This window comes from Cervus elaphus, chromosome 1 (assembly GCF_910594005.1).
Source record: "Cervus elaphus chromosome 1, mCerEla1.1, whole genome shotgun sequence".
Classification (NCBI taxonomy): Eukaryota; Metazoa; Chordata; class Mammalia; order Artiodactyla; family Cervidae; genus Cervus; species Cervus elaphus.
This window is the reverse complement of record NC_057815.1, coordinates 97,435,842-97,462,232: the sequence shown is the minus strand read 5'-3', so window position 1 is coordinate 97,462,232 and position 26,391 is coordinate 97,435,842. Positions and strand designations below refer to the sequence as shown.

The 26,391-nt window shown below is 44.8% G+C and overlaps 1 pseudogene; it reads left to right on the top strand.

Moving 5' to 3' along the window:
- The first annotated feature begins 16,175 nt into the window (after window positions 1-16,175).
- Window positions 16,176-17,098, top strand: LOC122703430 (annotated as a pseudogene).
- Window positions 17,099-26,391: the final 9,293 nt, after the last annotated feature.

Here is a 26,391-nt window from a genome sequence, read left to right as displayed (position 1 = left end):
CGTGGGATTCTCCAGGCCAGAATACTGGAGTGGATAACCTTACCCTTCTCCCGGCGATCCTCCCCACCCAGAGATTGAACCCAAGTCTCCCACATTGCAGGTGGATTCTTTACAAATTGAGCCACGAGGGAATCCCAATTGAAAAGATTGCATTTCTGTTATCATGGCAGATTGAATGGCATAGATGTGCCCACCGCTGTAACAACTAAAGGCACTTGAAAGAATGGGTTTAGAAAATATTTTTAAAGACACTTATGAGCAGGCAAGGAAAGAAAAGGAAATCTCCAACCTTCAAATATAAAGGACAATCAGGAATCCTGAGAGTAAAGGCAGCTCTGAATATGACTTTCACATTGGGGAATTTGCTGAACTCTAATAATATTGGCCTGCTTTTTTTTTTTTTTTCAACTTTTTATTTTGTACTGGAGTATAGCTGCAGCCATGAAATTAAAAGACGCTTACTCCTTGGAAGGAAAGTGATGACCAACCTAGGTAGCATATTAAAAAGCAGAGACATTAATTTGTCAACAAAGATCCGTCTGGTCAAGGCTATGGTTTTTCCAGTGGTCATGTATGGATGTGAGAGTTGGACTGTGAAGAAAGCTGAGCCCCGAAAAATTGATTCTTTTGAACTATGGTGTTGGAAAAGACTCTTGAGAGTCCCTTGGACTGCAAGGAGATCCAACCAGTTCATCCTAAAGGAGATCAGTCCTGGGTGTTCATTGGAAGGACTGATGCTGAAGCTGAAACTCCAATTCTTTGGCCACATGATGCGAAGAGCTGACTCACTGGAAAAGACCCTGATGCTGGGAGGGATTGGGAGCAGGAGGAGAAGGGGACGACGGAGGATGAGATGGTTGGTTGGCATCATCGACTCTATGGACATGGGTTTGGGTAAACTCTGGGAGTTTGTGATGGACAGGGAGGCCTGGCGTGCTGCGGTTCATGGGGTCGCAAAGAGTCGGATACGACTGAGCGACTGAACTGAACTGAGAGCCAATTAAGAAGGTTGTGATGGTTTCAGGTGAGCAGCAAATGGACTGAGCCACACATTCACATGTATCCACTCTCCCCCAGACTCTCCTCCCATCCAGGCTGCCAGTTAACACCGAGCAGTTTCCTGTGTTATACGGTAGGTCCTTGGTTATCCCTTTCAAATATGTACCCCAGTATGTACATGTCCATCCCAGACTCCCTAACTATCTCTCCCCACATCCGCCCTTTCCCTGGCAACCATGAATTCCTTCTATAAGCCTGTGAGTCTTTCTGTTTTGTAAGCATGCTCATTTGTATCATTTCTTTTTAGATTATGCATGTAGGAAATGTCATATGACATTTCCCCGTCTCTGTCTGACACGCTTCTTCATTCACTGTGACAATCCATGTCACTACAAACTGGCCTGTGTTTTCACAAGCACACAGACAGACTTGAGGAGAGACAGACAGACCAAGCCCAAACTGTCAGGGAGAGTTTAACTGGAGACCCAGACATCCATATGAGAGTCCAGCAGACGAGACTTTGGTATGAGAGGAAATTAAGGGAAAAAAAAATCCTATCTCAGGAAAAGGAGATCTTAACTTTCTGAGGCTTTGTAATCACACACTCTCAGGGAGGTTTGTGGTCTGAATTTACACAAGCAGTGTAGATAAAGCAACCTTACCTAAGAATTAATTTTAGAGCAACTTCAGGTTTGTAGTACCACCATGTACCAACCAAAAGCAAATGCAAATTCTCTCAGGATTCTTAGGAGAAAATCTGAAACCCAAGCTCAGATAATTCTCCCAAACAACTTTCTGAAGAAAACCAGGTTGCACAAATCTTAAAGTACAGAAAGAAGTAAGACCTGATGGTTGGAAGCCAGAAAGACCTGGTCTTGTCAAAACTATGAAGAAGTCAGGAATGGCAACTGTCTGAATACACAGATAAATTATACATGGCTGGTCAAGGATAAGAAGGGGACTGAAAATGTCTTTAAAGATCAGGAGAATGAGGCTTACTGAGGATTTCTGCATCTAGTAGTGTGCTGAATTGTACACTAGAATGACCCTCGTAAGTGAGACAACTTTTCAGGTGTCTGAATTCGAAAAGAAATTTGAAAGAATTTGCAAGAAAATCATCTTTTAAATGAACTTCCAGTTAACTTAATGAAAAGGGAGAATAAGCTAAGCCCTCAGATGAAGTGAAACCAAGAATCCAGGAAAGTAAACAAGTGTAAAAATAGCTTTCACCTTGGAGAGCCCCGCTGAGAGCTGGGCCCTGACTTCTGCGTGTGGACTGCAGCCGCTGAGCGTTCGGAAGACGCAGCTCACGTCCCCGGTGAACTGGAAGGCTACACCCTCAGGAGAAAGTGGCAAGGACTCCCACAGGTTACATTCAAGAACAAAGAGAGTCCAGAGTGAAAAATTTAAAGCACAAGCACAGACCTCTAAACAGAGTGAAACCCCTAACAGAGAACTGGCAGTGGGGAGAATAGTCCTTATAAGCACATCTGCAGGGTCTGCAGATGCTGGCATCACGGGTGAAGAGGATAAGCCAGGTAGGACTAGCTTTGGGGAAACACAGGTTCAGTGTCAGTCGGACTTCCCAGATGGTGCAGTGGTAAAGAATCCGCCTGCCAATGCGGGAGGTGCGAGATACGCAAGTTCGATGCCTGGGTCAGGAAGATCCCCTGGAGGAGCAAATGGAAACGCCTTTAAGTACTCTTGCCTGGCACATTTATGGACAGGGGAGCCTCGCAGACTACAGCCCAATAAACAGACTTGCGAGGTCTTCAGATACTGGCCTTATTGGTAAAGAAGATAAGGCAGTTAGGACTAGATATGGTGAGGCCAGATTAAATCTCCTCTGAAAAGAGGAGAGAAATACTTCAAAGGGAGAAATACTGAGAACAGGTCAGAGACCCGGTGACTCTGAGCACTGAAAACCGGGGGATTAAAAGGAAGGGAATTGCCATTTGCCACAACATGGGAGGAACTCGAGGCATGTGCTGAGCGAGTAAGTCAGAGAAAGATAAGTACACGTGGTCTCATTGTGGGAAGTCTAAAAACAAGTGACCTTGCATACACAGATTGGTGTTGCTGAGGCGGGAAGTGGGGAGTAGGTAAATGGGGAAAGAGAATTAAAAAGTACGAAATTCCACTTAGGAAATAAATAAATTATGGGGATGTAGAGCATACCACCTGGAGGAGGGCACGGCACCCCACTCCAGTACTCTTGCCTGGAGAATCCCATGGTCAGAGGAGCCTGGTGGGCTACAGTCCATGGGGTTGCAAAGAGTTGGACACGACTGAGCGACTAGAGAGAGAGAGAGAGTGCGCATAGCATGGTGACTACATCACTGCACCGTATGTTTGCAAGTATTGTTGACAGAATAAATCTTAAAAGTTTTCATCATAGATTTCCCCGGTGGTCCGGTGGTGAAGACTCTATCTGCCAATGCGGCAGACATGGGTTCAATCCCTGGTCCGGGAAGATTCCACACGCCACGGGGAGCCCACGTGCCGCAACGAGTGAGTCCACAGGCTCGGCTACTGAAGTCCGTGCACCCCGGAGCCTGTGCCCTGCAACAACAGAGCTAGTGCAGGGCGAGCTGGCGGGCCACGACTGGAGGGCGGCCTCCACTTGCTGCAGCGCAGAGAGCCCGCACGGCAGGAAGGACCCCGCACGGTCAGCTGGAAATCAATCAAAAACATCAAAAAAGTTTTCATCACAAGAAAATTAATCTGTAGCTACATGGTCTTGGATGTTAGCTAGACATTGTGGTGAGCCCTTCACTATGTGTACGAATGTTGAATCATTATGTTGTACCACCGAAACGAGTATGTTATGTCAATGATGTTTCCAAAAAAAGCGAAAGAAAGAGGGTTGATATATCCATGCAATGGAATATTATCTGAGCATAAAAAGGAGTGAGGTACTGACATGTGCCACCACATAGATGAACCTTGGAAACACCATGACAAGTTGAAAGCATCGTTACAAAGGCCCATGTGCTGTATGGTTCTCTTTTAATGAAATTTTCAGAACGGGCAGATCTGTAAGACGGAAAATAGATTAGTGGCTGCCTAGCGATAAGGGGATGAAGAGGAACGGGAGGTGAATCCTAGTGAATATACATGAAAATATTTGATGAAAATATTCTAAAATTAGATTAGAAATCTCGGTGGATATACTGAAAGTCACTGAACTGCATGCTTTAAAAGGCTGAATTTTATAATATGGGAAATGTGCCTCAATAAGGCTGTATTTTGTTCGCTAGTTTTTTCTAAAGAAAGAGGCTGGGAAGTACATACGACCAAAGGCAACATTCTTGGGAAGGCATTATTTCTGTGGTGGGTATTCCTTAAAGATTTGGTAATGAAAGAGAAAAAGCGAGTGAGCAGAGAAATTAAAGGTCCTAAGCAAAAATTTTAAAATCAAGTAAAATACTAACCTATCTCTGTTTCTGAGTAAAGCGACCAAACAAAAGAAATTGCCCTTCCCGGGTTCGATTCCTGGGTCAGGAAGACCTGGAGAAGGAAATGACTACCCACTCCAGATTTCTTGTCTGGAGAATCCCATGGACAGAGGAGCCTGGAGGGCTAGGCTTCTCCAAGGGATCTTCCCTACCCAGGGATCGAACCCAAGTTTCACGAATTGATTGGCAGGTGGATTCTTCACTACTCGAGCCACCCACGGAGATGTCGTGTTAGGCTTCCACTAACCAGTAGAGGGCGCGCCATCACAAGACTCTGCTGTCACAGGCCTTAATGCAAGGCCAGGAACGCAGCGGACTGATCTGACCAGCAAGTGAGGATGCTGACATCAGTGTAACTGCTTACAGTTTGTATCCACAGATATTTGGTCTTCGTGACAGCTTGGCTTTGAGTCCCTCATTTTACAGATGAAAAAGCAGGACCTCAGCACGCATTTGCAAAGATGACCCAGGAAACGGGCAACAGACGAGGGACAGGGCATGCGTGGGCAGCTGCGTCATCCAAGGGAACAGGATTTTTTAGTAATTCTCACTGGAGTATCGTTGCTTTACAATGTCTTGTTAGCTTCCGCTGTATAGCAACGTGAATCCGATATGGCTTCCCTAGTAGCACAGCCGGTAAAGAATCTGCCAGCAATGCAGGAGACCCCAATTCGATTCCTGGGTTGGGAAGATCTCCTGGAGAAGGGATAGGCTACCCACTCCAGTATACTTGGGCTTCCCAGGTCTTTCAGCTGTTAGAGAATCCCCCTGCAATGTGGGAAATCTGGGTTCGATCTCTGGGTTGGGAAGATGCTCTGGAGAAGGGAAAAGCTACCACTCCAGTATTCTGGCCTGGAGAATTCCATGGACTGTATCGTCCATGGGGTCGCAAAGAGTCAGACACCACTGAGCAACTTTCACTTTCTAAGTAGGAGCGTCTAAGTAAGTACACATATATGTATGTATATACCCAAGGGGACAGAATACTACCCCTTCTCCCACAATGGGCCAAATAGGATCCTGTTTCTCCCAATAGTTGCCACTTTAGCTGGAATTACCTCTTCAACTATCTTGGCAGGCATGTCTGAGACAGACTAAACACATCCACCCCTGCTTTGTGGCTAGGAGACGTTTATACTTCTCTTGAATACTTCCTCTTCACCCCAAGGGTCCACAGCCTCTCAGTCTCTCATACCTGCGAATGAAGGTAAGAAAATTCTCACTATGAGAAAATTCCTCCTTGAACAAAGCAACAAGGCCTTTCTAAGCAACTTCAGCCTATTACTTCTCATCTGCAAAAGGGATGCTGAAGCATCTCCCACCCTCCTCCATAAGATGCAAGAAGCGGGAACACTCTGCCTGAAGAGGTGTGTGCATGCTCCGTTGCTTAGTCATGTCCAACTCTTGGCGACCCCATAGACTCTAGCCCGCCAGGCTCCTCTGTCCATGGGGATTCTCTAGACTAGAATACTGGAGTGGGTTGCCATTTCATGGGTAGAGCTAAAAACACTCAAACAAACCCAATATCTTCTCCCACCCTGTTCAGGAGGAAGACAATAAGCGAAGAACCCAGGCATGTTGTGCTCAGGTTCTGACCTGCAGGACTGAGAGGTATGATAGTGCGCCTGCAACTTACACAACAACGAGAAACTAATATCCTCATTTACATTTTAGTTTGCTTCTCTGGAAAACTGCCCACCTCTGGGCTTCGCAGCTGATACCCTGATGAAGCTTTAAAAGTTCCTGTGTGGAAAAACTGTCCTTTTCAATTCAGGAAACAGTCACTGAGCATCCGCTTGATGCCGGGCACTGGGAGGCACAGAACCTTAAACCTAGAGAGACCTCAAAGAGCAGTGATACAAGTGGACACGTGACTATACCTGGGTCAGAGAGCGATGGGTGCCATGCGGGGTTAGCAAGGACCAGTCTGGAAATTTAGAACAAGGAGAATCCACACCCAGTTAAAGGTAACAGGAAAGGCTGCCTTGGGCTGGCTGTGGGAGATAAGACAGCGGGTCAACAAAAGACTTGGGAAGGATTTTATGCAGCCGCGAACACCTTTGTGGGGTTGTAGACCTCATTTCTTTTTTATTTTTGGATTTGATTTATTTTTATTGGAGTCTAATTGCTTTACAATGTTGTGTTCCTTTCTGCTGTACAATGAAGGGAGTCGGCTGTATGTATTCTTATATGTCTTGGCTTCCCTCCCACCCCCACAGCCCCCTTCCCCCTTCCCACCCCATCCCCATCCCACCTGATCCCGCATCCCACCCCCCATCCCCCATCCCGCCCCTGTAGGTCATCACAGAGCGCTGACCGGAGCTCCCTGAGCTTCACAGAAGGTTCCCACCAGCTGTCTACTTTACACAAGGCAGTGTATGCATGTCAGTCCTAATCTCCCAACTCGTCCCAACCTCCCCTTCTCCCTCTGTTTCCAAATGTTCATTCTCTACATTTGAGTCTCTTCCCACCCTGCAGATAGGTTCATCTGTACTCACTAAAGGAAGCTGAGCACCGAAGAATGGATGCTTTTGAACTGTAGTGTTGGGGAAGACTCTTGAGAGTCCCTTGGACTGCAAGGAGATCCAACCAGTCCATCCTAAAGAAAATCAGCCTTGAATATTCATTGGAAGGACTGATGCTGAAGCTTAAACTCCAATTCTTTGGCCACCTGATGCGAAGAGCTGACTCATTAGAAAATATCCTGATGCTGGGAGAGATTGAGGGCAGGAGGAGAAGGGGATGACAGAGGATGAGACGGTTGGATGGAATCATTGACTCGATGGACATGAGTTTGAGTAAACTCCGGGCATTGGTGATGGACAGGGAGGCCTGGTGTGCTGCGGTCCATGGGGTCACAAAGAGTCGTACACAACTGACCAACTGAACTGAACTGTACTCATTTAAATAGCTGATCTCATCAGCAACCTACGACTGAGAATAGTACAGGGAAAAAAAGTAGAAAATCACAAGGGGTGGTTGTAGGAACAACTCAGAGCCAGAGTGATGGACTGAAGAACCTGGGAGGGTTTGAGGAACAAGAAGTCACCACGAATAGGTTCACTGAGAGTTGCCCAGTAGAAAAACAGGAACTTTTGGTCAAGGGGAATTTAGGGTTTGAGATTAGAAAACTTAGTGGTCTCCCATTATGGTGAGGCCTAGGTTGGGGCTGCCACATGGTGCTACTGGGGTGGCCTAGAGGTTGAAGTTGGTGGAGATCTAGAGGTCAAAGACTGCAGCTAGGGAATGTCAAGACATCAACCTGGAAACCATCTGATTTATCTTTCTGTTTGTCCTTGATCAGTTCAGTGGCTCAGTTGTGTCAGATTCTTTGCGACCCCATGGACCACAGCACGCCAGGCCTCCCTGTCCATCACCAACTTCTGGAGTTTACTGAAACCCATGTCCACTGAGTCCGTGATGCCATCCAATCATCTCATCCTCTGTTGTCCTCTTCTCCTCCTGCCTTCGCTCTTTCACAGCATCAAGGTCTTTTCCAATGAGTCAGCTCTTCGCATCAGGTGGCCAAAGTATTGGAGTTTCAGCTTCAGCACCAGTCCTTCCAGTGAACACCCAGGACTGATCTCCTTTAGGATGGACTGGTTGGATCTCCTTGCAGCCCAAGGGACTCTCAAGAGTCTTTGCCAACACCACAGTTCGAAGGCATCAGTTCTTCGGTGCTGAGCCTTCTTTAAGGGTCCACCTCTCACATCCATACATGACTACTGGAAAAACCACAGCTTTGACTAGATGGACCTTTGTCAGCAAAGTGATGTCTCTGCTTTTTAATAGGCTCTCTAGGTTCTGATAGAGAGAATGAAGACCAATTTTAGATTTTCAAGACCAATGAATGATTCAGTAAAATAAATAGATACTTGATGTCCTCCTGGCTCCTCTATTCCTCTCTCGCCTCTTCAAACCACCAACATCCACGTAGACTAAAATGTTGGTTATTCATCTGGCTTTCTTATGGCCTCATAGACGAGGCCTTTCCCACCATCTGGGCTTCAGCTGGAGAGCCCTCTCCAGAGAACATCTATCACCCAGACTGCCTGAACCCAATCCCAGCTGTCTTTGCTCCTTGAAATTCAGCCCACTGACAAACTGCTACTTTTAAGCTCAAGCAAATTCAGAGAGGTTGTACGTTTGCCAAGCGACATCAGCTCTGGGTCATTTTAAGGTCTGTTTTTAAGGGACAACTCCACGTGGCAATACACAGTTAACTGGGTGCATGATTTCTAATAGCTCCTTGCTTGCATGAACTGTGTCCCAGAAAAACTTCTTTAGGGAAGCCTGGGGGTGGGCTGTCTCAGCAGGGGATACCACAGCAATGTGGCTTCCCAGAAGAGCCTCCACCCTTGCCAGCACTCCAACAGGACCGAAGGATCGGAGTCTCTAAAAGAATAGACAATAGCTGCTGTGTGTGTCTGAAGGGCCACATCTGCCTGACACATGGAGTTGGGCAACTATGTTCTACATTTTGCCAAGCTGGTTTACAGATCTGTTCTAAGATTGCATAATGGATTTCGGAGAATAACTTCTCCCTTTACCCTGGATCCCCTGAAAATAAACTTCTGTGTTATTTTGGGGGCTTCCTGGTGGCTCAGCTGCTAAAGAGCCTGCCTGCCAATGAATGAGATGCAAGAGACTGCAGGTTCCATCCCTGGGCCCAGAAGAGCCCCTAGAGAAGGAAATGGGGACCTGCTCCAGTGTTCTTACCTGGAAATTTCCATGGACAGAGGAGCCTGGCAGGCTATAGTTCATGGGGTCGCAAAGAGTTGGACACAGCTGAAGAGGCACACATGCACGCATGCATGTTATTTTCAATGAGCTAAAACAGCTACTGGCAAAGGCAGACAAGGCCAGTTTTAAGCAAAAACATAAAGTCCCATCACAGTGTCCTCTGAGCTGCCTCTTCCCTGTTTAAGCGCCCCCCGTCTTCATTCTGGGTTCCCTGTTTCTCCCATTGCCTCTGTGCTTCTCATCCAACCTTTCTGCGTCTCTCATGACTGGAGGCACGGGCTTAAATTTTGGTTCTGTCCATGACTAGCTGTTCTGTGAGCAGCCATGCCTGAGGACCATTGCTGCGGAGAATTCCTCTCCAAGGTCTTCCTTCCGTCTGCAAATCTGTTCCAGTTTTCCCACCTTGAGGATTCTCTCCCTTGACATTGCAGGCTGTGGCTCCTGCCTTCCCATTCCCTTCTCTTCTTTTGCTGCTAAACTGGGATCTCATTCGATTCCACACATGGCTTTACTCAAAGCCCCTCTGGGACCCCACTCTAGATTGATGGGCTCCTATTGAGACTGTGCTTGGAAGATCACCACTTTCTTCTTGCCCCATCCAAAGGCCTTTCATTCATATTTTTTTCTTTGTCTTCCAGGACAGGTTGCCCAAGCATCACTGGGTGGTAAGGGCTTTGAGGATCAGGCTAAGAAACTTGAATGTCATCAGGCTATTAGTGAACAGCAGTACTAATGAATATTTTCGGGCAAGGCATGACATGACTGGACCTGTGTTTAGGGAGGTCCTTCTTCAGGTTAAGGAGGAAAGGGTGAAATAGAGAGAGTCTGAAGGGAAAAAGAAGGCAGTTGGAAGACTTTGGTAGACCATGAACAATCAGGTTCAAATGGCCTGGCAAAAAGGGGCTGGTACGGAGACGCCTTGAAAGAAGGATTTGATTCTATTGATGATCTTCTTAGTCTGCAAGTATCAAAAAAAGAGAGTCCTTTCTGAAATTTTGCCTTGAGAAGGAGGGAGGGAGATAGGGAGGAATTTTGTAAAAACACCACAGTCTTCCAGTATTTCATTCTTATACCCTTCACTCTGTGATGAGGAGTAAGAAGCTAGAGGGGTTTGGGGATTTTATTCACTTATCATTTTAATCTAGAAAAGAGTAACTACATACAAACTACTGCATTGGCCACGGTGGTCCTTGCCCCAGTATTAAGCCTTAGAGGGTCCCCAGGAATGTAGGTCGTAGGCCAAGAGCTGGGAATGTGAGGAAGGGGTATGATTTTTTTAGCTTCACTATGGGAGGTTTTGACCCTGAGAAAAGAGCAGTGGGTGGGGTTTGGGAGTGGAGAAAGGAAAAGAGCAGAGTTTTCTCCTCTGGACGCAGCTTGAAGAGCTGCCAACAGAAGCAGGGTGAGGCTGCCGTCTCACACACACCCTTGAAAGAAGCCACAGGTCCCGTGGGTTTGCACAGTACCCACTTCCTTCGGGTTTTGGTTTGTTTTTTTTGTTTGTTTTTTTTTTTGCATGTCCTTTTACCAGACACACAAATAGATTTCAGGTCTTTCCAAGTGGGTCATTCGATAAACCATAAGCAAAACATAGACATGAAGGAAATCTGGTCTTAGTCAAACACCAAAATGTTATTTTTGCATTAAACTCCCCGCATATAGATTTTATTTTTAATGAAGTTTATCAGGTGATTTTCCCCATTGTCATCCATTTCTCATGTCCTCATGCTGGCAGGGCAGGGACGGCAGGGAGCCGTGGGGTATGGAGGGCTGAACATGGACGTTGGATTCTGGAAGACTTTAGTACAAATTTCAGCTTTACCACAACCTCTCTGCATGACTTTGTCAGGCACTTCTCCAAAATTCCATTTTCACATCTGAAAGTGCATTTAAGAATGTTTTTTATTGGGAGCTACTATGAGAATGTTACAAAATAAAGGATATAAAAGGTTCGATCCACACAGCCAAAAACGGTAATACCTGTTGGTCTTCTTTCCTCTTCCTCCTTATTGTACAAAATCATAGAGTTTAGAATTTTAAAGAACCAATAAGGTCAACTAATTCAGATCCGCTCTGTCCCTCTCACTGGTGGTGTTCAGTCCCTAAGTTATGTCTAACTCTTTGCGACCCCATGGGCTGCAGTATGCCAGGCTCTTCTGTCCTCCATTATCTCCTGGAGTTTGCTCAGATTCATGTCCCTTGAGTCAGTGATGCTATCTAGCCCCCCATCCTCTGTCGCCCCCTTCTCCGTTTGCTTTCAGTCTTCTCCAGCATCAGGGTCTTTTCCAGTGAGTTGGCTCATCAGGTGGCCAAAGTATTGGAGCTTCAGCATCAGTTCTTCCAATGAATAATCTGGAATATACTCTCTCTCATAGCCTATTCATTTTACTTTTTCCCAATTTTATTAAGATACAAATGACATATAACTTTGTATTGGTTTAAGGTGTACAACATAATGGGTTAGTATATGTATATACTGTGAATTGATTACCACGTAGGTTTATGTAGTTAAGATATATCGCCTCACATAGTTACAAAATTTTTCTCATGAGGAGAACTTTTAAGATCCACTGTCCTAGCAACTGTTAAATATGTGATGCACTTTTGTTAGCTTTAGTCACCATGATGTACATCTACAGAAATCATTTCTCTTATTCCTGGAAGTTTGTACCCCTTGGCCACCTTCACCCACTGACTCTGGCGGCCACCAATCTGATTTGTGTTTCTATGAGTTTGTTTGTTTTTAGATTCTGCATGTAAGTGAGATCATAGCTGTCTTTTCCTCACTTACTTCTCACTCACGTTTAGTGATGGAGAATTTCCTCCATTCCAAAGCATCCATTCTACCTTTCAACTATCCTGTTGTTTCCTTTTAATCTCTCTGTCTCTTTCTCTCCTTCAGTTTTACCCATTCAGTCCTAACTCCAACCCTTGGAGTCATCCAAAAGATATTTTTACATTGAAGAAGTTCTGTAAAATATTTGGTGCTGCACAAAGTTGACTGTGGTTGATGATATAGTTGACTATTTTTGAAGCCAAAACCACTCTTGGCTTTCCTACCTCTAGGGAAACCTTATTGGATCCAGATCAGGGACTAGAAATATAACGGAAACAGGGCCAATGGAAATCAACTCCACCCAACCAAAGCTGGCATCCTTTTTTCCTCTGAGCCCAGATGGGCAGCCAAGTGGCTAATCAGTTCTCTTGGGGACCTGTCATACCCCATAATTAAGAGACCCAATGGTACCTTGCAGAGTATGGGTCTTGCTTTAGAGTCCTGTTGAGTCCTTCCCTTGGTGGCCAATTTAAAGTAGCTACATCCAAATTTTATTTATCTTTTTGACCAACACCACAGTGCTCCAGGGGCCAGCAGAGATGGGTTTTATCCTTGCTACAAGCTTCTGGTCTTCGCTATCTGACTGAAACTCAGAGTTTAAGGAGTTTTAAGTGAGTCTGCTCTTTGCCTTTCTTTAGAAATAGTTTACAGTGAATCCTTGAGTCTCAGAATAGGAGGGCTGGAAACACCCTTGAAAATGGGCAAGGTGGAGGGGTGCCCTTCCCTGCTGCTCTGACTTTAACTAGAGGAGCTGGACTTGACCTATTTTATAAACCTGAATTCTACAGATCTCATTTTGAAAAAGTTTCTGCTACTTACTAGTGGAAATTAAGACAGGAAGAAAGAAGGAAGGGAAGCGCAGTAGAAAACAATGATCTGAGTTAATTTCTCGTATATGCAGGGGGTAAGAAGATTAAGATCCAGAAAGGCAAACGTCTTTTCCCAAGGTCACACAGCCGAAAGGTAGGAGCAACAGGACTCGAATGAGCAGTTTTGCTTCTAGCCCATTCTAGACTCAGCAAAGTGTGCATGTGATGTCCACAGTGTAAAATACCATCTAGTTCCCTTGGGTTCTCTCCAGGGATCACTGAAACTCCAGGTTTTAGGATAAGGTAAAGCAGAAAGGGCTATTCCTGGAAAATGAGATTTAGGTTCTAACTTCACCTCTGATACCAAACAGCTATATAATCACTCTCAGACCACACAAACTAGTGTGTGTGTGTGTGTGTGTATAACTAATGTGTGTATATATATGCATATTAGTTATATAATTATTAGGCAATTTAATGTATGTCATGTACTCTCTTTCTTTACCTTCACCTTCAGATAATTCAGGTCACAGTAACCAAGTTATCAATATAATAATCCTATAAAAAATTGACAGTCGACATGTATCCCACTCTAAAAATGTAATAGACTAGATATCATAGAAACTTGAGGCTGAAGTAACAAGAATCAGGAAGAAACTTGCTAAAACAAACCTTTGACAATGACTGTAAGTTGAGACATGAAGCAGGCAGACTAGTTGTCTGGCTAGATGTGGTTTCTTACTGCAGAACGAATGACGTCATTATATCTCCAGGGGTTTGTTTCTCCATCTACCTGTTTAATTCAAATCATCATCAGCTTTCTTGCTGGCCTTGGAGGCAACTTTCCAGTCTTCCTTCTCAGCCTCTTTCACTTTCATCCACCTTCTCCACTGTCTCGGCTCTGCTCTCAGTTATATTGTTAAATATGTATTTGACATCTAGTTCCTTGTATTGTAAAGTAATTAGCCTCCAACTAACAAAAATAAATAAAAAAATAAAAAAGTAAAATTTAAAAGAAAAGCAAAAATAAAATGTTCATGCTTTCTCTTTTGGCCATAGGGGAAAGGTCAAACTCCTTATCATGATAGTTATTCAAAGAATATGTATTGAATACGTACTATGTGCCAAGCACTGGTCTAGGTGCTTGTGATACTTCAATGAACAAAAGAGACAAAAATACCAAAAAATCTTAATCTTCACCGAGTTTACATTCTTGTGGAGGGAGAGCGAGACCATAGGTGATCAAAAAAGGAATGAAGTGTATGCAACACAGAGGGCCATGTATGTGTACATGCTTAGTCGCTCAGTCGGGTCTGACTCTTGGCGACCCCATGCACTGTAGCCCGCTAGGCTCCTCTGTCCATGGGGTTCTCCAGGCAAGAATACTGGAGTGGGTTGCCATGTCCTCCTCCAGGGGATCTTCCCAACCCATGTCTCCAGCATTGCAGGCAGATTCTTTACCATCTGAGCCACCAGGGAAGCCCAGAAGAGGTGATAAATCGTATCGAAAGAACAGGGCAGGGCAAAAGTGACAGAAGTCCAGAAGTCGAGAGAAGGTTGAAATTAAATATGGACATATGAACCCATGTATGCAATAATGTTTATATGTATACAGTGTGTGCTATTATATATGCAATAGGTGCCATTATATATGCAATAAATGCAATTATATATGAAACATTTCAACATATGTCCCCATAATCTTCACTTTTGAAACCCTTTCACAGTTTGTTCAGCCCCTGCCATCTCTCAAAGGTAGACTTAAATCTCCTCAATTCTGATTACCCTGTGCTCCGGCCATGCTAACATTTTAAAGGTTCCTTAAATGCTATGTTCTCCCGTGCTTTTGCAAATGCTTTTTTTTTTCATTTTTAACACAAAGCTCTTGAGTGAACCACCTGTCAACCACTCATACACAAAATTTTCATGATGGTAACTCCTCCCTCATTGTTGGAACCCTCAAACGCATTTCCTCTGAGAAGCTGTGCCCCAGACCCAGGGCACTGTACAAACACTGCTCTTGGCACGCCTGACACACCGGGGTGTGGTTTGTTTATTTCCTGACTATCTCGTGCAATATGCTGACTATTTTGAACTTAACAGCAATGTTTTATTACTTTCTACATCATCTTCATTTCTCTGTCAAACACAAGGTACAAGGTCAGTTGATAACATTGAGTGTAAACATTTCACAGCGCTGAACTTTTTTTCCTTACCCTTTCTTTAATTTCTAAAGGGGAAGCCAGTTTTTCATATCCCTAAGTGCTTCATTACTCTGCTTTAGGGAAAAAGAACATCTTGACTCCATAAAGCCTGGTTGGAACAGACAATGATGATAAGAAATGCAAAACTGCCTTTCTAGGAATTTCTTTTCAAAAAAGAAAAAAATCTAGTATAAATCTAAGTGGCTCAATAATCGAATCACAAAGCTTGTTGTTCAGTCACTCAGTCATGTCCAACTCTTTGTGACCCCACAGACTGCAGCACACCAGGCTTCCCTGACCCTCACCAACTCCCAGAGCTTGCTCAAACTCATGTCCATTGAGTTGGTGATGCCATCCAACCATCTCATCCTCTATCGTCCCCTTCTCCTCCTGCCTTCAATCTTTCCCAGCAGCAGGGTCTTTTCCAATGAGTCAGTTCTTCGAATCAGGTGGCCAAAGTATTGGAGCTTCAGCCTCAGCATCAGTCCTTCCAGTGAACATTCAGGACTGATTTCCTTTAGGATGGACTGGTTGGATCTCCTTGCAGTTCAAGGGACTCTCAAGAGTCTCCTCCACCACCACAGTTCAAAAGCATCCATTCTTCGGCGCTCAGCTTTCTTTATAGTCCAACTCTCACATCCATACATGACTACTGGAAAAACCATAGCTTTGAGTATACTGACCTTTGTCAGTAAAGTAACGTCTCTACTTTTTAAAGTGTTGTCTAAATTTATCATAGCGTTGCTTATAACAACTGAATAAAAGGGGGGGGGGGGGTGGTATTTAATCCCAGTGCTATGAATAACTGCCTGTGATAAAGCTGTGATGTGGACAGTGAAGGTGATGATCCAGATAATGTAAACATGCCAGTCTATTCTGGGGGTGGTCACTTTTGCATAAACAAATGAGATCAGGGTGATGATAATCTTTTGGAAAAACCCAACAAATGCTGTAGAGGGGATTTCTGCATTGGGTGGAGGTAAGACATTTGTCTTTCACTGTCTCTTTGGGCTAGGATTCCATGACAGAACCAAATGGTTTCTTTACCTGGATTTTCATTGCCTCAGGAAACGCATTTTGGGGCTCTGAAGGCAGCAGAGAGAAGAGAGATGGCCCTGGGCAGAACATGAGCCTGATGACCAATTTCATCCTTGTAGGATTTTCAGAGCACCCAGGGCTTCAGGTTATCCTTTTCATTCTGTTTCTGGGGATCTTCTTCATGACTCTGGCGTGGAACCTGGGCCTTATCGTCCTGATCGCCGTGGAGTCACACCTCCACTCCCCCATGTATTTCTTCCTCGGCAACTTGTCCTTCATTGACCTCTCATATACCTCCTCCATAGCCCCTAAGATGCTCTGTGACTTCTTGAAGGAGCAGAAGACCATCTCCTTCGCGGGCTGTGCCTCCCAGCTTTTCTTCTTCCTCGGGATGGGGGGCGCGGAGTGCTGCCTCCTGGCAGCTATGGCGTCTGTTCGGCTCGCCGCCATGTTCCCCTCTGCTTTACGCAGCCCTCGTGACCCCGCGTCTGCGTGCGCATGGCCGTCGCGGCGTACACCGGGGGCCTCCTCACCCGACTGGGCCAGACCAGCTCTGTATTCCGGCTCCACTGCTGTGGGCCACGGTCATTCGCCACTTCTGTGACCTGCCTCCCCTGCTGGTCTCGTCCTGCTCCAGCCCCTTCCTCAGCCGGGGAGTGAACTGGCTCCTTGTGTGTGGCTGGCGGGACATCAGCCCTTGTTGTCCTGGTTTTCTATGGATGCATCATCGCTGCGGTCACGAGGATCCGCTCAACCCCAGGGCGGGCAAAAGCTTTCAATACCTGTGCCTCTCACTTGAGCACAGTGACTGTCTTCTATGGCTCTGGTCTCTTCGCGTATCTCCACTCCGGTGTTGGCTACTCACCGGGCCAAAATATGGTGGTGTCCTTCTTCTATGGAGTTGTGAGTCCCATGCTGAACCCCATCATATACAGTTTGAGAAACAAGGAGATAAAAGATGCCTTGAAAAAACTCAAGGAAAAAAGCCGACGTCCACTCTGTGTCTTATAGTTCCCTGAATTAAAAAACAATTCAAGTTTTCCTATATGTACCTTGGGATAATAATAAGCGGTGCTATTATTAGTCATAATAGGAATCTGAGTAATAAGTTAAAGAAGCTATCTCAGATAAGAACCCCCCAACCTCCATGTCTACTGCACAATTAGGCTCCACAAAGATTTGTTTATTGCTTTTACTCTTCTTATCATAGACTGATGGGGTTTCCATTTTGATCATTTGCAATAGAAAGTAATGTATTTTTTACTTCAGAAGTTTATTTGTATCATTTCTTTTTAGAGTCCACATATAAGGGATGTCATACAATATTTCTCCTTCACTGTCTGACTTACTTCACTCAGTATGACACTCTGTAGGTCCATCCATGTGGCTGGATGCAAATGGCATTATTTCATTCTTTTTGATGGCTGAGTAATATATGTACCACATCTTCCTTATCCATTCCTCTGTCAATGGACAATTAGGTTGCTTGCATGTATCTTTGATGATGCCCCTTAGCTTTATAGCCTTAGGCGTTGTGTGGCTGATACCTTAGAGCCAGCTGGCGCACATGGCCCTAGGACCATGGACATTCATTAGACACCTCTTTTCAAAGTACAAGTCATACCAACCCATTCATGACTTGGGAAAATGTTTTGCTCCCCTTGCCTTGGGTACTGATCTATCCAAATGTTGATCCTGACCAGGAAGGTTGACTCCAGATTAGGAACCTGAGAGCCCTCACTGAGTTGGGTTTAGCAATGGTTACTCAGAGCCAGCAAAGCAATAAGATACATGTAGACTGTGTGTGAAAAGAGATTAAGGTCACATCTGCGGGGTCATGGGGTTCCCATGGGGCTAGAAATAGGGATCTAAACCAGCCCATCCAAAGCTGTGAGCAAGTCACAGTGAGCAAAGAGCAAAGATAAAGCAGAAGCTCTGAAGGAGAGCAGAGTGCCATGTGGTTAATGCTCACGGCTGGAACCACCTAGTGACTGGGTGGGACCTGATTTAAGAAACAGTCAGAGGAGAGAGACTGCCTCCAGCAGCTCTGATTCCATGTCTGTTCCCTGGACCAGTTCTCACTCTTCACCTTGTGTAGATGTTTGATTTATCCTCTGTTCTTACCTCATCTCCAGCTGAATTTCCCTGCATGTACTAGAGTTTGTATCTTTTCTATTGTGTTTCTGGAGTTTGACCACAGCCCGGAACATGAATCTGATAACCCTCCTGTCATTTTCATGAATTGCTTCAGAAGGGGCCCAGCGCTATGATGTGGTCTGAGATAGGAAAGCCAACTCAATGAGTCTGCAGCAGAACTGAATGTGGATTTTAATTTGTCTTTGATCCTATTTTACAAGATGGTTCTTGAGCAAAGGGCAAACGTTTATGAAGTCTTGCTTCTTTAGTGGTTGTGTGTACAGATCGTGGTGAACCATGACAGTCATCCTTAAGCTCCTTTAACTTTGTCTATAACTCTTCTGCCTCAGTCCTTCTTTTAATTCATGCTGGGATTTGATCCATTCTCTGATCACTTGGGTTATTAGCAGTTTATACGCAGGAGGTGGCTTCCCTGGGTGCTCAGCAGTAGAGAATCTGGCTGCCAATGCAAGAGACGGGGCTTTGATCCTTGGTTCAAGCATATCCTCTGGAGAAGGAAAGGGGAACCCACTCCAGTATTCTTGCCTGGGAAATCCCAAGTACAGCAGAGCCTGGTGGGCTACAGTGCATGGGGTCACAAGAGTCAGACACAATTTAGCGAGTAAATAGCAACAACATATACAGGAGGGGCTATGATTTTGAAGTTCCTCTGTGAAGCCTTCCTTGGTCCCTGACTCCTTCAGATGAAGTTACGAGTTATATTCCCATAGCATCCTCTATTTCATCTATCAGCTCCTGTGAGACTGCAGTTTTTTCTTTTTTACTTATCTGTCTTCTACTCAAGTCGTAAACATCTCTCTACTGTTTCCCTCAAGCATAGGATATGACTGGGATAAACTCTGTGTTAATAAGTATTTGCTTAATTAATGAATAAATCTCAACTCACTTGGCAGATGATTTAAAAATTTTATGTCAAAGGAAGGAATTAACACTTATTAGAAGCTTATTATATGCCAGGCATTGTTCCCAAAGCTATTAAAAATTGTATTCCAACTCTATGACATATGCACAGATTGTCCATTTTAAAATATTAGAACACCATAGGTAAGAGAATGCTTCTTTTATTTTTTAATTTTTAAGGAAATATTTTTTGATATGGACCATTCTTTGGTAGAGCCTTTATTTAATCTATTACAATATTGTTTCTGTTCTATGCTTTTTGGTCCTTTGGCCAGGAGGTACGTGGGATCCCAGCTCCCCAACCAGGGGTCAGACTGGTACCACCTTCATTGGAAGGCAAAGTCTTAACCACTGAACCACCCGGGAAGTCCCAGATATTTCTTTTAAACCATAACCCTCAATTTCAATCCCTTCCTGCACTCCCCAAAAGGTAATTATGGCTTATGTTGGCATGTAAATTTATTCTTTTTCTGCTTACTAATATTCATATATGTACCAATCAAAAATTTATAATGCTGTTTTATGTGGCTCTATATGTATTCACATAAGTGAAATTCATATTGAATGATTTTTCTATATGCTGATTTTTAAAAATTCAATCTTTACTTCCTGGACCTCTTTCCATGTTATACATATAATTCTACCTCAGTATTTTCCACTGTTTTGCAGAACTGACATGCCAAAATCTATGTACCTATTCCTCCCTGGACATTTAGGGAGTTTCCAGTTTTGGCTAATTTATTACAAAGAGTGTTGCAACATACACGTTTGTATACACCCTTCCTGCTAATATGCACTTTTATCATAAAACTGAGAAGTTGAATTGCTGCCTATAGGACATGTATATTTAAAAGTTTTTATAGACACTGCCAAGTTCTCTCTAGAGTGGCTACAAACGGAGCCTCCCGCCAGCAATGTAATAGGACAGCTATGTCATACCCTGGATGAAGGGTGACCACTATCAATATCAAACTGATTTTTCCCTCCCCGATGTTTCTTCAAGTGTACTCTTTTAATCCTTGAAATGACTCTGTTAGACAGGATTATTTATTGCCCCCATTTACATACTATAGAAAGTCTCTAATATACACAATTTTTTTTTTTAAGTTCTCACAACCAAACTATGAGACAGAGGTTTTAATCGTCTTTATCTAAGAGATAAAGTATGTAAGGCTCAGGAAGGAGGTTATATAACATATCTGAAAACACACAAGCTAAGATCTTAAGTGTATGTCTACATGATACCAAGTCCATTATTTGAAAATACATATTCTCACACGTATGTTTGGCATCATCCAGAGATGAAGAAAATATTAAAACAAATTCTGTTAAAAGAAAAGACTAATTTCTCAAGTCAGGCATGATTTCAGTTCATAAAGAGAAAGGAGAACTGACTGGCTTCTGTTAAATAGTTAGGATTAGTTTCAATAAGATCACCATTAAGTTCTGTACAAGGAATTCTAGACCAGGAACTTTATTTTAAAACAGCAACTCAAAAAGTATTATTCAAAAGTGGATTTGTTAATGGAACAATCTTATAAATGGTTTTATTCCCAAATAACTGTGAAACAAGGAGAAATCAAAGTGTTAAAACCAAAATTGAATTAATATGAATGAATAATGCTCCTCAAAGATAACAGTAGTAATGAAGCTCCAACCCAAGCTTCCTGGTGGTTCAGAAGGTAAAGGATCTGCCTGCAATGTAGGAAAGCCCAGGTTCAATCCCTGGGTTGGGAAGATTCCCCTGAAGAAGGAAATGGCAACCCACTCCAGTATTCTTGCCTGGAGACTTTCAGGGACAGAGGAGCCTGACAAGCTATAGTCCATAGGGTTGCAAAGAGTTGTACGTGACTCAGTGACTAAGACTTTAACTTTCTATATTCAGGTAAAGCAAGGCCCAGTTGTGCTGCAGGCCCTGGCGTAGGATAACAGTCTGGAGAGCAATGTGTCAGGATATCAGGGTTAGGGGCATACTATTACGGCAAGCGGGGCGGCTGGTGGTTGATGCTTTTAAGTCTCCCACTGGATTAAACCAGACAAAAAAAGAGTGATTAAAAAAGAGTTTACAGACAACATTGTATCAACATCCAGAATGAATGGTTTATATTGGAGGACCCCAGAGGAATTTTACACTCTGACAGCTTTCCTATCAACGATTTTACTGTGATAATTCCATCAACACTGTGAATTGTACCACTGAACATGGAAACACAAGTTTTTTCTACTTTGATCCATGAGAAGTTTTGGGTTAAATCTGTGACGTCTGTAGCCAGAATTTAGGTCACTGTGATGAGCGCTTTTATTCTTATTCCTGACTTTGATCTCTCTTTTTCTCCCACCATTCTTTTAATCTGTTATTTCGTGTTACTTTGTGCAAGCTGCTTGCTCAAACATTTTGTAGCCAAGTAGAGTAGAAAGATGGCCAAAGAGTTTGCTTTGCCCACAGGTTGGTGCATTAGGCAGTGAATTCACATGATTCTCTGGGCCATTTATATCTCTAACCTCAGCTAAAATCACATTGCTCTCCCCAGTCTGCAGTCATCTCAGATGCCCTGTGCATCACTGTCCTCTTTCTCTCTATGTCTCTACTTCTCTTCTGTCTCTGTCCGTCTGTCTCTTTCTACCTGCGTGTCTCACTGTGCCTCTGTCTCTCTCTCTCTCTGTCTTGGAAGACCACCCTGACCCTCTGGTCCAAGTTGAGATGTTCCTCTCTGGTTACTTGTCACTGGTACTTCCTTTTTCACATAATGCATCATTGTTTGGTGTCTGTCCTCCTGTTAGGCTGTAATCCCCATGCAGAGCATGTGGTGCCTGAAACATAGCACTTGAACACACCATTTTTGTGAACACATTAATAATTTTCTCCATCTCAGGACATTTTTAGCCATCAGTAACCTCCTAGGACTAACTTGTTCCACTCCCCTCTTTTCACAAAGAATTGAGGCTCTAAGGGGTGAAATAATTTGCAGATGAGTCACAGCTGGCTATTGAGAAGGCTCCTTTACAGCCCAGCAATCTTCCCACGTCTACATGACAGCTGGCCGTTGCTGTCAGCCGTTCACCCAGAAGGAGGTGAAAGGTTCTTTAAGGAAGAATGCGGTATGGTCTAAAAGCCCTGGCCTCACGGTTTGGCGGCTCTGACTTCCTGTTTTCAGGAAAATCATGCCGCTTCAGCTCGCCTTGTGAACTTTCCCCCTTCTAATCGTAGTTATAAAACCTCAGCTGGGAGACACTGAAGAGCTTGTACACAGACTGGCCGTTTCCAGACTGTGTTCCAGGGACCCCATGAAGGAGACGAAGCCGCTGGGCGTGGAGGCTGGTCCTCGTTTGTCGGAGGCGGCGGCTCTCTTACACGTTCTGCGGACTGGTGTCCGTGAAGGCCTGTGCTGGAAAGTAAGCGTTCCACCACTAAAATCACGTTTACCATCTACAGACCTAATGCAGTCCTCTAACTTGGAGAATTAGAATTAGGAAATGCGAGTCCAGAGAGGAGAATCAACTTGCCAGAAGAGAGGCGAAGATTCCACCTGAGATCTCCCGACACCCTGTGACTTGACCATGCACCTGTCTCTACACATGCACACACACTCACACACACACACACTAACGCATATACACATTCCCATACACACTCACGTACATACACACACACTAACACATGTACACACAATCACACACAGTAACACACACACTCACACATACACACACATACACACAGTCACAAACACATACACACACATACACACATAGAGACACACTCACAAACACACACACACTAACGCATATACACATCCACAAACATACACACACTAACACAGGTACACACAACCACACACACTAACACATCCACACTCACACATACACACATAGATACACACTCACACACACACACTAACACATATACACATTCACATACACACTCACACATTAACACAGGTACACACAACCACACACACTAACACACCCACACTCACACATACACACATAGATACACACTCACATACACACTCACAAACACACAAACACACACACACTAACACATATACACATCCACATACACAAACATACACACACTAACACAGGTACACACAACCACACACACTGACACATCCACACTCACACATACTCACACATACACACATAGATACACACTCACACACACACACTAACACATATACACATCCACATACACACACACTAATACATACACACTCACAAACACACACACACAAGCACATATACACATCCACATACACAAACATACACACACTAACACAGGTACACAGAACCACACACACTAACACACCCACACTCACATATACTCACACATAACACACATAGATACACACTCACACACACACTAACACATATACACATTCACATACACACTCACACACTAACACATACTCACACATACACATACACACTAATACATATACACATTCACACACACACAAACACACATACACTAACACAGATACACACAATCACACATACACACTAACACATACACACATAGATACACACACACACACACACACACTAACACATATACACATTCACATACACACTCACACATACTCACACATAACACACATAGATACACACTCACACACTAACACATATACACATTCACATACACACTCACACACACACTAACACATATACACATTCACATACACACTCACACACTAACACATACTCACACATACACATACACACTAATACATATACACATTCACACACACACACAAACACACATACACTAACACAGATACACACAATCACACATACACACTAACACATACACACATAGATACACACTCACAGACACACACACTAACACATATATACATTCACACACTCACACACTAACACACACTCACACATACACATACACACTAATACATATACACATTCACACACACACACAAACACACATACACTAACACAGATACACACACACACACACACACTAACACATATACGCATTCACATCCACACTCACACATCCACACTAATACATATACACATATACGCATTCACATACACACTCACACACACACTAACACATATACACATTCCCATACACACTCACATACATACACACACACTAACACAGGTACACACAATCACACACAGTAACACACACACTCACACATACCCACACACAGGTACAGAGTCACAAACACTCACACACATACACACACAGCTCACACATGCGCACAGACAAGCTCACACACACACACTCACAGACACACTCGCTCTCACACGCACCACACGCCATGGTCTGTGAAATGAAGGGGAGGCTGGGACGGCAGCCTGGTGTGCTGCAGTCCTCGGGGTCACAGAGAGCCGGACATGGCTGAACGGCAGCAGCGTCCTAGTGCTGTGAGCTGGCCTAGCCCTTCTCCCCCAGGACCCCAGCTTTCTCCCTCTCGCCCCCTCTCCTAGTCAGCCGGGCCGCCTCCCGCCCCAGCCCCCACCCGCTCTCAGGAGACAGTCGTTCTCGCCGCTTTGTGAGCGAGCTGTTTTCCATCTTTCTCCGAGGGCCGCAGGGAGAGAGAAAGCAGGTTTCACTGGAAGCCCAACTCGCCCTGTGGAAGCAGGGCTGCCAGCTCTGGAGAAGGGTCTCAGGTTCAGGGAAGGGGGTCTTTTCCTGGGGGAAGGGGTGGGAGAGCGGGAAAGTTTGCCTCCCAAGCCCCCCTGCCACAATGTAGGCGCCACGGCCCCGCTGGATCTATGGAAAAGGCAACTGGACCCAACGGGCACAGCAGGAGAGGACTGGGCTGACCGAACCCACCCGGGGAGGCTCCCCTTCCCCGGAGGCACGCGGGCACGGGTGCTTTTCTGCAAACACAAAGACTGAAGCTGAAAAACCCGGAAAAGGTGATCCATGGGTGCTGGAAAGAGAGAACTCAAAACCAGAGCAGTGAGCGCGTGCGGCAGCCTTGTGGCGGCGGGACTTTCTGAGCCAGATGCGGACCTCAGAGCAGGGATTTGGGGTTTGGGGGCTCTGGGAGGTCACCTCGGCCACTGGTCCTGAGTGCAGTGTTCATGGGGGTTAGGAAGGGCTGCCTGCACCTGTGGGTGAGGAAACCTCCACACACACGCCCGTGGAAAATGACAAGGATGCCTGCCTCTTCCCAGAGATCAGAAAACCCCACGAACTGATCTGTGGCAACAGGCTTATGTTGACACAGATGTGAGGTCCGAGGTCATAGAGACTCTGAACCAAGCAACTAACACAAACACTGGTCCTGGGGTTATAAGGCCTCAGCAGGGACAAAGTTAAGACCGTCTTGGAGGAGCAGCTGAACAAACCGGGGCAAACCAGCCTCCCACAGCAAGCCCCCGTGGAAAAGGAGCTCAGGAGTCATAAATGACCAACCGCACAGGGAAGTAAGTCACCAAGAGGAAGCATCAGCCGGGGCAACCTGTGGGCGAATGTACATGCCGCGGCCAGCACGAAACAGAACCTGCTTAAACTTTTCCAGCTGAAGATCACAGCCACGGCTTTCAAGTTGAGGCAGGTTGGGACTGGATTGCAGACTCACACAGACGCTGGAAAGAAGTTCAACACACCCTCTCATTTTACAGATCGGGAAACAGTGGCTCAGAGAGGGGAACTGACTTGTCTGTGGTTGCCAGCACTGGTTAGATCAGAATGAGGAATAGAATCCAAATCTCCAGATTTCTAATTCTGGGCTACTTTTACTGCCCCATGTTGCCCTAATTCCCCAAGGTAGAAATGAAAGGGACTTCCCTGGGGGTCTAGTGCTAAGAATCCACCTGCCGATGCAGGGGACACAGGTTCGAGCCCTGGTCTGTGAACATGCTGCAGTGCAACTAAGCCCGTGGGCCCCAAGTACTGAGTCCATGCACCCTAGAGTCCATGATCTGCCTCAAAGAGACGCTACGACAATGAGAAGCTGCAGCCACAACCAGAGGAAGTCCATGCACAGCAACAAGAGACCCAGAGCGGTCAAAAATTTTTAAAAATTATAAATAAATAACAAACTAAATCCTAGTTTTAAGAGAAGACCAGGAGGAAAAGAGGACAAAAAGGCCTACTTAAGACCAAGGAAGGGAATTCTCTGGTGGTCCCGTGGTTAGGACAATGCCACTCTTCTGCTGTGGTGGGTGCAGGTTCAATCCCTGGTTGGGGGGCTAAGATCCCTTATGCAATACAGTGAGACCAAAAAAAAAAAAAAAAAGACCCAGGACAACCCCAAATCAGGGCTCTG